Here is a 16130-nt window from a genome sequence, read left to right on the forward strand (position 1 = left end):
TGAATCCCAGCATCCTTTGTAACAAGCCATGTCTACTGATGGTGCTGTGTAAATAACAATCCCGGTTGTACAGAATTGGCAGGGCCAAACTAGATGTGCTACTACAAGATGTGCATATTTGTACATATGTCCCCTGAATTTATTCAGGTATTTGTACCCTGTTTTTCCAAGCAAGATGTCTTCCAAGCAGCATACAATGCCTTCATAGAGCAGGATACAATATCTACTATAAATGGTCTCTAAGGTGCTACTGGACAATTTTTTAATTTATTTTGACTGCGTCAGACTAACACAGCTACCTACCTGGATATATAGTGTGTGTGTGCTGCCTACAATAAACTCTTAGGTGTGTGTGTTGTTGAACAATGTTCACTTTATGATTTTCTAAATTACTAGTGTGTGCTTTATGGTGAAATGGCCAACAAACTAGAGCAAAATTTAGGATGCCAAAGTAAGTTGCAAAACCGGGCGGCTTGGCGGAGAGAGGTCACAAACCCAGTTATGGTTTCCCCAGGGGCTTGTCGCTTAGCGTAGAAGGCATTTCGACGAGCCACCACTGAGGGCTGCGGCGAAAAGTGCCCCTTCAGCTGTTCCATTATTGTTTTGTATGGAACGGTAGCGACGTCTTCAGGCGCAAGGAGAGCCCGGGCAATTTCAAACGTCTCCTCTCCGCAGACGCTGAAGAATATCGCCCTCTTCTTGGCGTCTTCTTCGTCGGTGACCCCTTGGGCTTCTAGGAGGAAGGTGAAACGGGAGGCGTACGCTTCCCAGTCTCCAGATGCTGGGTTGAATGGCGAGAAGCTGCTGTTGGCTGCCATTCTGAGTTCCTTGTGTCCCGGAGCTGAGGCCTGGATACACGGTGCGAGGCAGCGGTGCGGCAGGTGGCGGTGCTGCGGTGCTGTGTGTGGCAGTCAGCTCAGCGGGATCCCATCCTCGTCGCCAGTGAAATATACTCAGAGTCGCAAAGTGATTTCATGCTCTTTATTCAGCTCATAGTGGTGAGGAGGAATGAATGAAAGCCCCCTCAAAGTATCTGCTTATATACATTATTTACACAATGGGCTGCACATGATTGGTTAATTCTGGAATTCTACTGTAAGCCAATCAGGTTGTGGATTCACTTATATCTGGAGCATGATTGGGTGGTTACTGCCAACCAATCATACTGCTGCATTGTTCTTGGACCAATCAGACTGCTGCATTCTGAATCCTATTGTTCTAGGACCAATCAGACTGCTGTAATTTGGATCCTATTGTTCTAGGACCAATCAGACTGCTGCAGTTTGGATCCTAGTCAACTCAGTACATAACACAAAGATTATTGATAAGAGAGATCACAGTGTGATTTTGGCTCATGCCTTTCAGTTAGCATAACAGCCCTCCCCTTGCATTGCAGAGAAAGTGACAAAATTTATTAGGGACTTAGAAGAACTAGTGGATCATTAAATACATGATCCATTTTAGCAAATCTATGGGAACAGAGTGTTTAAGCTTTACAGTGGAGCATCTCTGAAAAATGGTCGCTCACACAGGAAGAAGGCAAAATTTCAAGTGGGTAAAGAACACTGTGTAACTGGAACAAATGACTTGTTTTCCAAGCCATAATATAGCTAGGGCTACCCTAAAAGCAGGTCAGTGTCAACTTTGACTATGAAGGAACCAGAAAGCAAGAAGGGGGGTGGTATAGCCTGAGATGCCTTAATGCATGGGTAGCAAACAGGCCCAGGTGCCAAATCTGGCCTGTGGATGGTCTGGGAATCTGCGTGTTTTTACATGTGTAGAATGTGTCCTTTTATTTAAAATGCATCTCTGGATTATTTGTGGGGCATAGGAATTCATTCATTCCCCCCCCAAAAAAAATATAGTCCGGCCCCCCACAAGGTCTGAGGGACAGTAAACCGGACCCCTGCTGAAAAAGTTTGCTGACCCCTGCCTTAATGCTTGATGCGCTGAGTCACCTTTTCAGACTTTGTTGAAGTACACTGCTAGTATGAGAAGAAGAGGAATGTGGTTCAGGATCTCAGTATTTCAAGTACCACCTCCCCCCCATGAACCAACCAGTACACGGCATTCATCATCTGATGTGCTTCTTTTTGTGCCCTGTGTGAAACACGCCTGGTACCATCATTATCTGTTTTTAGGAGCCAGGCAAAAACATTACTCAGGCTTTTGGTTTTCAGTTAGAAGGGCAGTTAGATATGCCAGTGGCCTTTGTTGTGCTCTCCTTGAGTGTTTTTGCCCTGCTAGAATATGTCCTGGAACTCTTCTTACTTGCCTGTCTTGAAGATAGGGAGGTTCGTGGAAAGCAGCCTACCATACGAAGGAAAAAATTATGCTCAGTGCTCACTTTTGCCTCCAGCCCCACCTGGCATGGAGCCCTTGGAAGGTGGCCTACAAAGGTAAGTGGGCCCTCAGGCTGAAATGGCTTCCCCACCCTTGTACTGGAATGTGTAAGGTAGTGCCACAGTCCTCCAGGAGACCACAAGAAATGCTCTGGCAGCACCTGAAACAGCAGAAATGTCAGCCATGAAGTTCTTAGTTCTTGGCACACACCTGGCAATGGAAGCAATGTTGCACTAAAAGCTAAAGCTGCTTCTTATCATGTGTTTGTATTTTATAGGGATAGGGGAAAAGGATTTAAAATATATATTTTTGATTTTTTAAAATATAATTTATCAATTTATAATCTATCAGTCTTCAAGGTGGTGTGAGACTCCTGTGGTGTGTGGAATTCTCCCAAGGTAACACTGGATGTTTTTAGTTATGTCAAGTGATGTTGAATCAAGTTTTTCTGTAAGACTGTGCAGCCTAACTTTTTTGACGGCCTATCTATCTATCTATCTATCTATTACCCTATTCTTCATCCAAAGAGCTTTGGACAATGTACATGGTTCCCCCTTTCTCCTAACAACAATTTTGTGCAGTAGGCTAAATGATTACTAGACCACACCTAAAAATTTTGTGTCTAATGGTGTCCTTAAAGTGATGGAGGGCTCATGGACCCAAACAATAGAAAGGAGATTTTTGTTGTTGTTTGTTACCTCTCTTGCTGCAGCACTCTGCATCATCCTTCTTGTCCCAAAGGGCTCCCTAACCCTCTGGCACATTGGGGAAATTGGCAAAAAAAATCCCTCCCTCCCTATTATACTGTTGGAAGCCTCAATTGGATTAAGTACAAAGGACACCTTTGAATGCAAGCAATGGTGGTTCTTGTTTAACTCCATCTCCAACTACTGTATTTCACAGGGACCAGGCAATAAACTACCCAATGCAAAATGAAAATACCCACAAGACATAAAAGAAGTAGAAGGATCCAGGAAAGGGAATAAAGTGATATACGTTCTGAGCATATTGTGGCTTAGTTGCAAAGCTGATAGCTCAACAAGGATACTTGGGATCAATTCACACATTCAGTCATTATCAAGTGACATTTTGGTTAGGTTAAACATCTGCTACACTCCAGCAATTGTCCACACAGCCTTCTGTGTCATAATAAAGGGAGCCCGTTTACCTAGATCAAAATCCCAAGAATATATAAGTCCCATTGATGAGAATACTTTAAGTGCATAACTTGATAGCTGCCCTATCACCAACCACACAAGGTAGTCTTTACAGTAGTCTAGTGTAAGATGTCCCACTCTGAGCCGCTATTTATAGCAGAGAATCATCATTGCCAGCAACACTAAGTTTGACAGGGAAGTACAATGACTATATTTATAAAAAAGCTGAATAGTTTTCCACCTCTAGAGGGACCACCAGGATCACAGATTAGGCATGCCAGCTCACTTGAGGAAATCCTCACTGTTATGCAACAACCTTTCTATTTATTCTCTTGGTGTGGCATATTCAGAGATCACCAGGTGGGGAAAACTATAAGGGGTTAAAATCAGGTTGTCATCAGAGTCAAGGTTTCCTCGCTGAGCCGCCTTGGGTTTTAGCAAGGCCATTAACTGATTGGTACCAGCATCACATTATCTCAGTGCAGAGAGTTATATTGAAGGCATTGGAGAAAAATACTGTTAAGAGTTCCGTTTAGAATACACACTCATTTTGTTTCACCTAATCTGGAATTATTCACACTCATCCTCAATATGCTGCTGCTGCTGCTGCTAACAACAACAACAACAACAACAACAGCAGCAGCAGCAGCAGCAGCATATTATTTATACCCCGCCCATCTGCCTGGGTTTCCCCAGCCACTCTGGGTGGCTCCCAACAGAATATTAAAAACACGATAAAACATCAAACATTAAAAACTTCCCTAAACTGGGTTGCCTTCAGATGTTTTCTAAAAGTCAGATAGTTGTTTATTTCCTTGACATCTGATGGGAGGGCCTTCCACAGGGCAAGCGCAACTACCTAGAAGGCCCTCTGCCTTCAGGTTCCCTGTAACCTCTCTTCTCTCACTGAGGGAACCACCAGAAGGCCCTCAGAGCTGAACCTCAGTGTCTGGGCTGAACGATGGGGTGGAGACGCTCCTTCAGGTATACTGGGCTGATGCCGTTTAGAGCTTTAAAGGTCAGCATCAACACTTTGATTGTATCTAGATTGTATCTAGATTTTGCCTTCCACAAGGGTGTGTGTGGCTATTTGATATGTGTTTGAAAATCCTCCCCTTGATTAGGTTATCCATACCATTTTCTCCCTGCACATACCCCTGGGTAAATGATGAAGGAAGTGCTAAGTGTGATCTTGGTATATACCCACCCACAATGTCACTGGGCAGGTGTGGACACATCACCACCATGTCCAATGCTTGGGCCACCTACATCTGGTTTCTTCTGTTTTAAAATGGTCATGGGGGTGTGCTTTTCAAGTGGACGCTTCTCGTCACCTCAGGATGGAGAAGTGGGGAAAGCACATAGCATTAAGCCCTGGTTTAATGTTATATCTGAATATGAGCTAAAGGGTCAATTGCAATAGTCTTCGAGTTTATTTCATTTTTTTGTCATATGAAACTGTGGTAACAACATTTCAAAATAGGCTCATTTCTTTTCCTCCTTGCATTCATCCTCCTTATAACTCTACTCAACATTCATTACTGTAGAGAGAGAAACAAGGTGTGGTAGTTTTGAATTATTTTTGTCTCATTCTAAAAAGAAACACACAGTGTTATTTCATAAACTGCTGTTATTTTAGCTGCCGATTCTACTCATGGCCCACTTCCTGCCCCTTTCAACTTTATAGCGGACCTGCCAACTTGCCCACTTTGGCCAGATTCATTTCCTTATACCATAGGAATGTCAATGTTAAGATAAACTGCCCATGAGCTAAACAGGCTTGGTATATGACACTGCAGCACCTTCAAACACTGCCAGCTTTCTCTGCAAGTGATGGAGTTCGTTCATAAATTAGCTTGCCATCCTGGCAAGACCTTGGATTTGAGTTAACTAGTTGGCCAGGTCGACCAGTTTCTTTCATGACTGCAAAGTAGCTCTTTTGCTTGGGAAGTGGGAAGGAGTAGGGAATTCAAACTTTCCCTCTTTCAAAGGTTGGCAGCTATGTAAAGATTCTTTCCCCTTGTGGGAATTTTGCTATCTTTTGAAAAGCAAGTATGTGGAGTCCAGGTGGTCCACTGTAGTGTTGTACTTTGGCTTACAGCAGGCATAGGCAAACTCAGCCCTCCAGATGTTTTGGGACTACAGCTCCCATCATCCCTAGCTAACAGGACCAGTGGTCGGGGATGATGGGAATAGTAGTCCCCAAACTGCTGGGGGGCCAAGTTTGGCCATGCCTGGCTTACAGGGACCTTTTTAATTGGGTCTCTTTACTGAGCTATAACATCTGCAATGTTACATCCAGCGTCTTTCGGTTGCTGTAGTTCTGAGAGGGAGGATTATTCTGCTTTCTTTCCAGTAACATCTTGTTTCCCTGTGCAATTTGAAGTTACGGTAAGTACAGGCCTCCACAATCTTGCGCCTTCTTATCTGAAGGCTGGCATGAAGTTGTTCCTTATATTTTACCACATCCATTGTACTTAAAACAACAATTAAATAGTATTTCCTTAGTTAAATGTGGAAGTCCTCCCCCCCCCCTTACACTGCTATTCTTCCTCAAAACATGTTAAACTAAGGCCTGCAGGAATCTGTGGAACTTCCACCTAACAGGCTTAAGCCAGGAAATGGTACCTTGCTTATGTCTTGCTTGAAATTGCTAGACCTTAAGCACTACACTATAATATATTCAAAGATCTGATCCTTTGCTCACTCTCTAGGGAGTAATTACCATTTGAGTCAACGATCCTTACTTCCATGTACGTTATGGGATAAAGCTGCATGTCATACTGATTTCAAGGTACCATAAACGTGATTGACTGCTTTCCTAGTGCCCTCCAACCTGATGGACCTTATTCCATTTTTGCTAGCCCTCTGGCGAATGGCAGGAAGCTGTGCAGGCCACTGAAGCTCTGTCTCTTAACCACCGGAGATATTATTCCTACCAAAGAAGGGTGGGGCTGGCAGGATCAGTCAGAAGGGAAGGGAATAGAGGACCCTGTGAATGGAAAAGGAGAGAGTCCATGTATTGAGCTGGGAGAGGTCCCTACCCTGTTATTGCTAGGTGTCACCAAGCAGGATGGGGAAGCAATTGAGACAGTCCTTACCTCATCTCTGGAGAATGGGATGTCCACTGTAGCTGAGGAGGCAGCCGGCTCACTCACAGAAGTGGAGGAAAAGCCAGAGGAACTGATGTGAGTTCCATCACCAAGGACAGACTGCCATCTGTATTGGCACAAACAGACGCTGCCCATTTACTGGAGTGCACACTTGAAAGGTCAGTCTTCTCATTGGGGATGAGAATTGCACAATCCCCTCCACCTAGAAAGGAAAGCGGGTGAGGCATGCCAAGTGCTGGAACAGCATATTCGCTAACGCCTGGTCATGAATCTTACAGACTTGCTTATAGACCTATGAATTGTGTAACCTGTAAAGGTAAAGGTACAGGACCCCTGGACAGTTAGGTCCAGTCAAAGGCAACTATGGGGTGTGGTGCTCCTCTCACTTTCAGGCCAAGGGAGCCACTGTTTGTCCACAGACAGCTTTCTTGGGTCATGTGGCCAGCATGACTAAACCGCTTCTGGCTCAACCAAATACCGTGACAGAAACCAGAGCGCACTGAAACTGTGTTTAGCTTCCCATCGCAGCGGTACCTATTTATCTACAGTGGTAACTCGGGTTAAGAACTTAATTCGTTCTGGAGGTCTGTTCTTAACCTGAAACTATTCTTAACCTGAAGCACCACTTTAGCTAATGGGGCCTCCTGCTGCCGCTGTGCTACCACTGCACGATTTGTGTTCTCATCCTGAAGCAAAGTTCTTAACCTGAGGTAATATTTCTGGGTTAGCAGAGTCTGTAACCTGAAGCGTATGTAACCTGAAGCGTATGCAACCCGAGGTACCACTGTACTTGCACTGGCATGCTTTCGAACTGCTAGGGTGGCAGGAGCTGGGACAGAGCAACAGAAGCTCACTTCGTCATGGGGATTTGAACCGCTGACTTTCCGATTGGCAAACCCAAGAGGCTCAGTGGTTTAGAGTCCAGTGTTCCCCAACCTTGGGCCTCCAGCTGTTTTTGGACTACAATTCCCATCATCCTTGACCACTGGTCTTGCTAGCGAGGGATGATGGGAGTTGTAGTCCAAAAACAGCTGGAGGCCCAAGGTTGGGAAACACTGGTTAGACCACAGCACCATCCATGTCCCCCTGTAATCTGTACCTTAAGCTAATGCTGAGACCTCTTGCCGATTTCTTGAAAGAATCTCTTGGAGTTTCCTGGAGCTGAGAGTCCAAGTACTGTCCCTGAGGGTGGGAGCCAGGATGGAAAAAACACACACCATTCCGTGTTCTCCTCCATCTTCTGGGCAAGTTGCCTAGAAGTTTGCTTATAGACAAGAGGGGTTTGAATAAAATGTAAATTTCATGGATTTGAAGCCAGTTATATCTCGGTCTATTCATTTTCTTTTATTTCTGGACCTAATATTGGAAGTGAATTCCTTCTTTTTTTAACCCCACATATGCTAGAAACCCTTTTCTCTCTAGTGTCTAGCCACTATACAGGGCATTTATTTTTATAGAGATGAACAAGGGATGGGAGAGAAAAGGAACAGTCCAAGTTCCAACTGTAATTCAACTCCTACTCTGATACATTTGATTGGTCCAGTTTGGAATATTTATATAAATTTGTGTAGAAGCCTTTAAATTGTCTAACAATTTCTAGAGTTTGGTTAGTTTCACCATCTTCTTTTAATTTCATTTAGGCTACTCTCTGGTTGTAAATTTCCAGGTTAAATTTCCTTGCCAGTAATAACTTCTGCAGTAGAAGATACTCTGTTTTGCCTCTTCAAGTACCAACACTGTTGTTGTTTTTTTTACATTGGGAAATGTGTGATCTATGTTCTTTGAATATATTGTAATATAGAGCACGTATGCTTTTACAATTAAGAATGCCCTGCTCTCCCTCAAATATTAAAAATGGTTTTACAATTAAACTCCTTGCAGTGCTGAGCAGCCCGGGCACGATGTTGTTTCTGAAAGTCTTCCATCAATGAAGGATGGTTCACAGAAGAGTCTTCAGGGCTGTGTGTGTGTGTGTGTAGGTTTATAGCAGTAATGCAAGAATCGTTCATCACTTTTGATATTTTATTATGTTTCAACCACATGTGATGATGTATGGTAATATTTTCTTAAAAGTTTCAAGTACCAGGAGACCGTATATATATGTATGTGTATGTATAAGATTTATGTTCTGCCAAACCTATATAATCACTACTGTGGCACCAGCTGGAAGGTGTAAGACCTCAAAGCGAGAAGCTGCAGTTGTAATTTAAATGAAGATATTTTTGTTTCATTTTCTTGCTGAAGGATTTGCTAGCCAGCAACCGATCTTGCTGTGATCCTTTTCAAACCCCTGAAAATTTGGCTCATCTCTCTTGCCTTCCATGGTGGCAGGAGAGAGAAAAAGGCAAGGAGGAACTTTGCTGATTTACATTAGAAAACTCATGTGTTTGAATTATGGAATAAATGGGAGGGAGTCCTTAAAGAAACCCAAAACTTCCATCTCTCCTCTCCACAATTTTAGCCACCCAAAAGTAAAGCACAATGTGTTAAGGAGTCCACGCCCTTGCATGGGCGTAGCCAGGCTTTTTGTTAAAGGGGGCACAACTTCAGTTTGCTATGTACTTTTATTGATTTTTATTGATTTAAGGGGGGCATCTGCCCCTCCCCTGACCCCCTGGCTACGCCCATGCCCCCTTGTAATTCAAGGACTGCAGAAGAAAGTGTTATGGGCAGTCATAATGCTAGCAACCACCCATTCACCAACCTCAATTTTTGAGCAGCTCACCATAATCTCCACTTGAAAAATACAGTTAATAGGACTGGAGCTGCCCTGTGATCAGGCAGCATTTTAAATATTCCATCAAATTTTTCAAGCCCCGATGTGCTTCATTTTTATCCCTGCCTGGAAACTTAAGAGTGTTTTGAATACTTTTTTTGTGGGGCGGGGGGAGGAGATGAATTCAGATTGGCTGCTCGCAGGTTTATGATTGGGAAAACATAAAAGGCAGTGGTAATTTCTTATTCAAAAGTCACCACAGTCCCTCAAAAGATACTGTCATGTTATTACAAACAAAAGGAAAAGAGGGACATGAAAGCAAATGGCTGCCTTCTGATCTTATTGCAGTGCTTATGATGCCATGTACAGTAGTTAGTTTCATTTTCCCTGTCTCTCACCCCCTCCCCCTTAGTCTGGGTGTGTATTTGCATCTATTAAAAGTGACTAAATACTGGGACCAGCTCAGTAACATAGTTCATACGTCTGTATCGTAGTGTTAGTTCAGATTATGTCTCTGCTACTCTCAGAGGTCCAGATTCTATCCAATTTCCAGCTGAGGTCATTGCATAACAAGATCAGCCAGGCTTCCCAAGGTTACTTGGTAAATGGTTCTCCTGGGATTACAGCTCAAGTTCTCTATACATCCAATCCGTTATACTGTCCAATGTTAGTTTCCTTCTACTCATACACAATTCATATTTTTTTTGGTGGGGGAGGGGGAAGAAATGCTATTCCATTTTTGAGGCTGCAAAGTAGAATGTTATATTGGAGATACACACACAAAATGGCAGCCAAACAATTTGCTTGTGGCGTTCGTCATCTTCATTCCAATGCAGTGACTCATCTCATTGCCTGGAAGGCCAACCTGGGTTGTTTCCTCTCTTATGCATTATACATGTACCATCAATATAAAAAAATTCCTTCCAGTAGCACCTTAAAGACCAACTAAGTTAGTTCTTGGTATGAGCTTTCGTGTGCATGCACACTTCTTCAGATACACATGACTATGGCAAACCAACACGGCTACCTATCTGTAACTGGAACTATGTACCATCAATGTTTTCCTGAACAGCAGCAAAAGGACACTTTCTCTGCTCAGCCATTAATGGCCTTGGGTATCATTTCACATCTGCAGCATCTTTGCTCAGCAAACTGATCCTCAGTTAGCACACAATGAGCATGAACTTTCTGAAAAGCTGTATATTACACTCATCCTTTTTTTTTTGGATCCTTTATATGTCTCAGAGGTCAGCAGCGAAGTTCACGTATTTCAGTGATCCTTGGGAACATCCCCAGAGTTCATTCCCTATGGCTTGGTTTTATTTACTCCATTTTTAGGACCTGTTACTTTCACAGCTGTATGAGAAGTCCAGAAAGCAAAGCTTTCCCGGGGAAATAGAGACCTTTCTCTACCAAGCACTTACCTGCTGAATCATTGTTTCTCACCTAACTGTGACCCATCAGAAGAGAGGGAAAATGTTTGCAATTCTAGGATCTAAAAAAATAGGAAGTGAAATTTGTCCAGAAGATCAGCTTTCATTCCTGAGGAGTAGAAAGTGATCAATATTTTTTAAATATATAAAAGGATTCTAGTGGGATTCTGGGGAATTAGAGGCTGTTCTGGAAAAACTAATGAACAGCAGTGTTAAAGATATAATTACTAAACACATCGATGAAAAGGTTGTGCCAAAGCATGGCTCCTGCAAGGTTAGGACCTCTCTCACCTTTTAGAGTTCTTTAAAAATACACACAAGCATACAGATAGTGGTGGTCCAAAAGGGACGTGGGTGGCGCTGTGGTCTAAACAACTGAGCCTCTTGGGCTTGCCAATTGGAAGGGGGGCAGTTTGAATCCCCACAACAGGGTGTGCTCCTTTTGCTCTGTCTCAGCTCCTGCCAACCTAGCAGTTTGAAAGCATGCCAGTGCAAGTAGATAAAGAGGTACCACTGTGGTGGGAAGGTAAACTGCATACATGGCAGACACATACATATGTACATGGCAGACACATACATAAGTATATAAACCATGTGTCTGAAATAGTACAGGAAAAAACCCTGAAGCCATTTTGACTCTGCCAAATTGACCAAAAATATTTCTCTGCAAGGAGGAAGGAAATGGGAGAAGCTTTCCAGTTGTCTTTGTACTTCAGGGGCTTACACCTCCCTGTAAATACAGTCTGGCAAGTACCTGTTAAGCTGAGCACACTATCAATATGTGTAAGAGATTCAGGAACTAAGTATTTACCATCTCAAAGGAATGGCCAGGCTACGCAGAAAAGGCAATAAGATAAGCCATTATCAGGTATCCTGGCAGACAGGAGAGAAGCAACACACTCAAAGCTTCAGGGCAGGCAATTTTAAAGGCTATATAGTGGTACCTCGGGTTACATACGCTTCAGGTTACATACGCTTCAGGTTACAGACTCCGCTAACCCAGAAATATTACCTCGGGTTAAGTACTCTGCTTCAGGATGAGAACAGAAATCGTGCTCCGGCAGCGGGAGGCCCCATTAGCTAAAGTGGTGCTTCAGGTTAAGAACAGTTTCAGGTTAAGAATGGACCTCCGGAACGAATTAAGTATTTAACCTGAGGTACCACTGTATAATAGCTTGCACACCAGTGTTCTGGGTTCCTCTCCTCCCTCTCTGCGTGGGGGAGTGGGGGACCCTGTTGCTACAGTTTAATAAAGACCATGCTTACTAGCTGCTTTGCTTCTCAATATTCTCTGGTTGTCCTCTGTTATTTTCTCCTACCAATAGAGAACCCACATAAGGACTCCATACGGGCTCTTGAATCCCCCATAAGGGATAAAGGAGCAGGTTTTTTTTCTTATAACACTGCTATAGTTTTATTTCAGTGGGACCAACAGTCTCAGTGTACACACCACCCATTTAAAGTGCCCCCTTCCCAATTCTGGTAACTGTAGCTTTGTAAGGGGAATTGTGACTCTATGAAGGGTAAACTGCACTTCCAGTATTCATTGGGTGGGTGCTCTAAATGTATGGTGTGTACACAATCCTATAATACTTTCTTGGGAGTAAGTCTAATACGATTCAATGTTGTTACTTCTGAGTAGGCATGCATGGGATTGCCCTGCAATTTCATGAATTTAAGTAGGAAATTGGCTGATTTATTAGCATTCATTTATTAGAATTGGTACTGGTCTCTCCACAAAATGGCTGACAGCTCTCTCTCTTTATGTAAGACATTTCATTGATATCCATACTTAGGCAACACTCTTGGTGTTTTACTATATTTGATCATCTTTGCACATATCCCTTCTGTGTGTGCTCTTTCATCTCCAAGGGGAAAAGAACAACAATAAAAAAAAGTTTCTGGTTAATATGAAGGAATTTTCCTACCTTCCAGCTATTTTCATATAGTAGCTAAAGGTGATGCACAGTTCATAGCAACTGCATGCTACCTTCTGGTTTTTAATTTCAAAATGCATAATTCCACCCCCCCCTCACAAAAGTATTACATTAAAAATACCACAACAAAACTAATTGCCCTGAGTAAACATATGTATAGAGAGAAGGCTCCAAACAGTACAGCTATCTGCAAAAGTCTCAAGCAGCATTTTAAAAGCCTCAAGGGAGTAAGATCTAAAGTAACAGGCTGATTAATGTGCTTGGAAGAAAAACTGCAAAAATAACTTTTATTTAGCCTGTTTTGAAATCACAGCCGCAAAGAAGTAACTGATCCACTGTCATTAAGCTGAAAATCTTAAAGCCTGGGGGCACAATTAACAATCACATGCACACCTGCTGCCTCAAATCTGTCTTTTGAAATCAAGAGTAAAGGGACTGCAGAGTTTTATCAAGGGAACAAAAAATAATAATTTGAGATTCTAAGGTTTCTCTCCTATAGGGTCCTAGTTCAAATTTAGTCAAGTGGGTGAGGGGCTGGAGTCTCTGTATGTTGTCCGGGGCTGCGTACACACCATACTTTTAAAACATAAGACTCCCCCAACCTAAAATTGAGGGAACTGTTGTTACCCTTCACAGAGCTACAGTTGCTGGCACCCTTAACAAACTATAGTTCCAACAATTCATCGACAGGAAGTCATGTGTTTTAAATGCATGGTGTATACACAGCCCATATTATAACTTAGTAAAGGTAAAGGGACCCCTGACCACTAGGTCCAGTCGTGGCCGACTCTGGGGTTGTGGCGCTCATCTCGCTTTATTGGCCGAGGGAGCAGGCATACAGCTTCCGCGTCATGTGGCCAGCATGACTAAGCCGCTTCTGGCGAACCAGAGCAGCGCACAGAAATGCCGTTTAGCTTCCCGCCGGAGCGGTACCTATTTATCTAATTGCACTTTGACGTGCTTTCGAACTGCTAGGTTGGCAGGAGCTGGGACCGAGCAACAGGAGCTCACCCCGTTGTGGGGATTCGAACCGCTGACCTTCTGATCGGCAAGTCCTAGGCTCTGTGGTTTAACCCACAGTGCCACCCGCGTCCCAGTATTATAACTTGGGAGAGAGCAAATACTCAACAGGGCTTTATCTTTTTGAGCCACGCTTCTTATTGTGAGGATCACTTGTGATTATTCAAAACAAAGGCAAAGATCTGGTTTTGTATTTGTGTGCGCACGCAAGTGCTCTTGAAGTACACTCTACCACTCCATAACTCTTATCATATCCACTTATCTGGAAGGGGGAATGGTTACTCCAAATGTTGCAAATAAAACAACAACACTTATAAGGGCTCTGGAAAGTCCTTTGTTTCTAACCTGGACATATGAACATTTCAGTTAATGCTATCTCTCTCACCATCTTGTAAAAGCATTACAAGGGAGGCAGTGCCTCTCCAGTTGGTGTACACTGCAAAAAGAATAATTGAAATATGTCTTTGGCTCCCTGGTGAGAGAAGGAGGAGCCCCTGATGTAGGATGCTCCAGGTGAGAGCTAGGAAGCAAGGTAGCCCTGTTGAGACATAGGCTGTCCAGCTGTTTTATATATTGATGAGCTTCTTTGGCATGGGTTTTGTTGGTTCCTGGAGGGATTGAAAGTGCAAGCTTGTGTTGTGCTTTGCTTATGTTGACTGAAGTGGTTTATTAGCTTTGCCACCTTTTCATCCTAGCTCATTTCCCTCTTTCCTTTCCTTTTCCTCCTCCCATTGGTTCCAAAAAGAAAAAAATGGATAAGGGAAAACAGGTAATAGGCTACCCACCCAGCCAGCATCTTCTACCCCACTGGCACTAGTCCAGTAGGACTTGGGAAGTGGTGGTAGATCTACCATAAACTCTCTCACCTCCATAGAATTGCTCTGCTCATGATCTTGGCTTTCTCTGGAAACTTCAGGGAGGGCTGTAGCTCATTGGTAGAGCATCTTCTTTACACGCAAAGGTCCCTGGCTCAATCCCTGGCGTCTCAAGCTGGGGTGAGGAATGTCTCCCATCTGAGTCCTGGGAATGCTAGTCAGTGCAGAAATTCTGAGTGGGTGGACCAATGGTCTGACTTAATATAAGGCAGCTTCCTGCCTTTCTAGATCTGAGGCACCTCAAAAGTTCAGTTCCCAGAGTCCCTGAGCAGGTTAGCTAGTTTAATGTTGTGGTACACATTAGTATGTTTACAGTGTTTGTGGTGGATTTTTTTTCTGTTCTTCCCTGAGAGATGAATGGTACTTACTTTTACAGAGGGTACTAAAATATATTTCAGTAAGAAGAGGAAACATTTTAATTAAGCACAGCATGGGTCCCAACACGTCTTGACAAAATGTCTTTCCCAGAAAATAGAACCTATATGAGAACAACTGATGAAAACATAACTCTTAAAAATACCAGATATAAAGTAAAGACACTAATTAGTACAGTATAAGTAATCTCAGTACAGCATATAGGGAGAATGTACGGTATGTAGAGCTGTTTCAAAGAAGACCTACAGATATGAAATGTGCAAGCTATTTATCCAACCACTTTACATAATTCTTGATCACCTGTGTGTGTGTGGATGAGCTACTAAAAAAATTGAAACTCTAGTCTTTAAATATGAACAGAATAATAACCATATTAGTTGTGATATAAGCAAAAGCAATAAGCTGTGAAACAGCAATGATGAAGGACTAATTAGCACTTCAAACTCAAAGCGCCGAAAGCTTAAAAGATCCCCCTGGATAAAAAGTACAGAGGAATTGTATTATTTGACTAAACTGGTGGTTTTAATATTGAAATTTACATCTGGGTGCCAATAGTATGAAAAAAGTCAATGGAAACATACCTACATTGCTACAGTAGATGCTTGTTATGATGATATCATTATGATGATATCATTATATAACTAGATCATATCATCATATTTAAATATTTTTATTTTCTAGTTTCATCACAACTGATTTGGGATCTCCCAGTGAGTTTAAACTCTTTTTTTTTATGCTGCTTTGTATCTGGAGGGAGAAACACCTTATTTTTCTGTGTATAAGACTAGCCTCCCCCCCCAAATGTAAAAAATTTGGGGATGTCTTATACATGGATAGTGCTGAGAGTGGACTGGCGATTGATTGTTGCCCAAAAATAGGGGGCGTCTTATACATGGGGGCGTCTTATAGACGGAAAAATACGGTAAATAATTAAACCAGTGTTTGGGATATATTTTGAAACAGCAAAAATTAGCATTAGCCAGTTGTGTGTGGTACCTTGCTTGTTTAATGAAGATTAAAAACCTTATATTAAACAGGAATATATTTATATTTAGATATAAATATATTTGTGTAACTACAGGAACTTATGATTCAAGTATTGAAAATTAAATTAGAAATATTTGGGGGAAACTTTTTAGGGAAGATCTAATGGAGGGAAAT

Source organism: Podarcis liolepis (genome assembly GCF_965112155.1).
Source record: "Podarcis liolepis genome assembly, chromosome: 5".
NCBI lineage: Eukaryota > Metazoa > Chordata > Lepidosauria > Squamata > Lacertidae > Podarcis > Podarcis liolepis.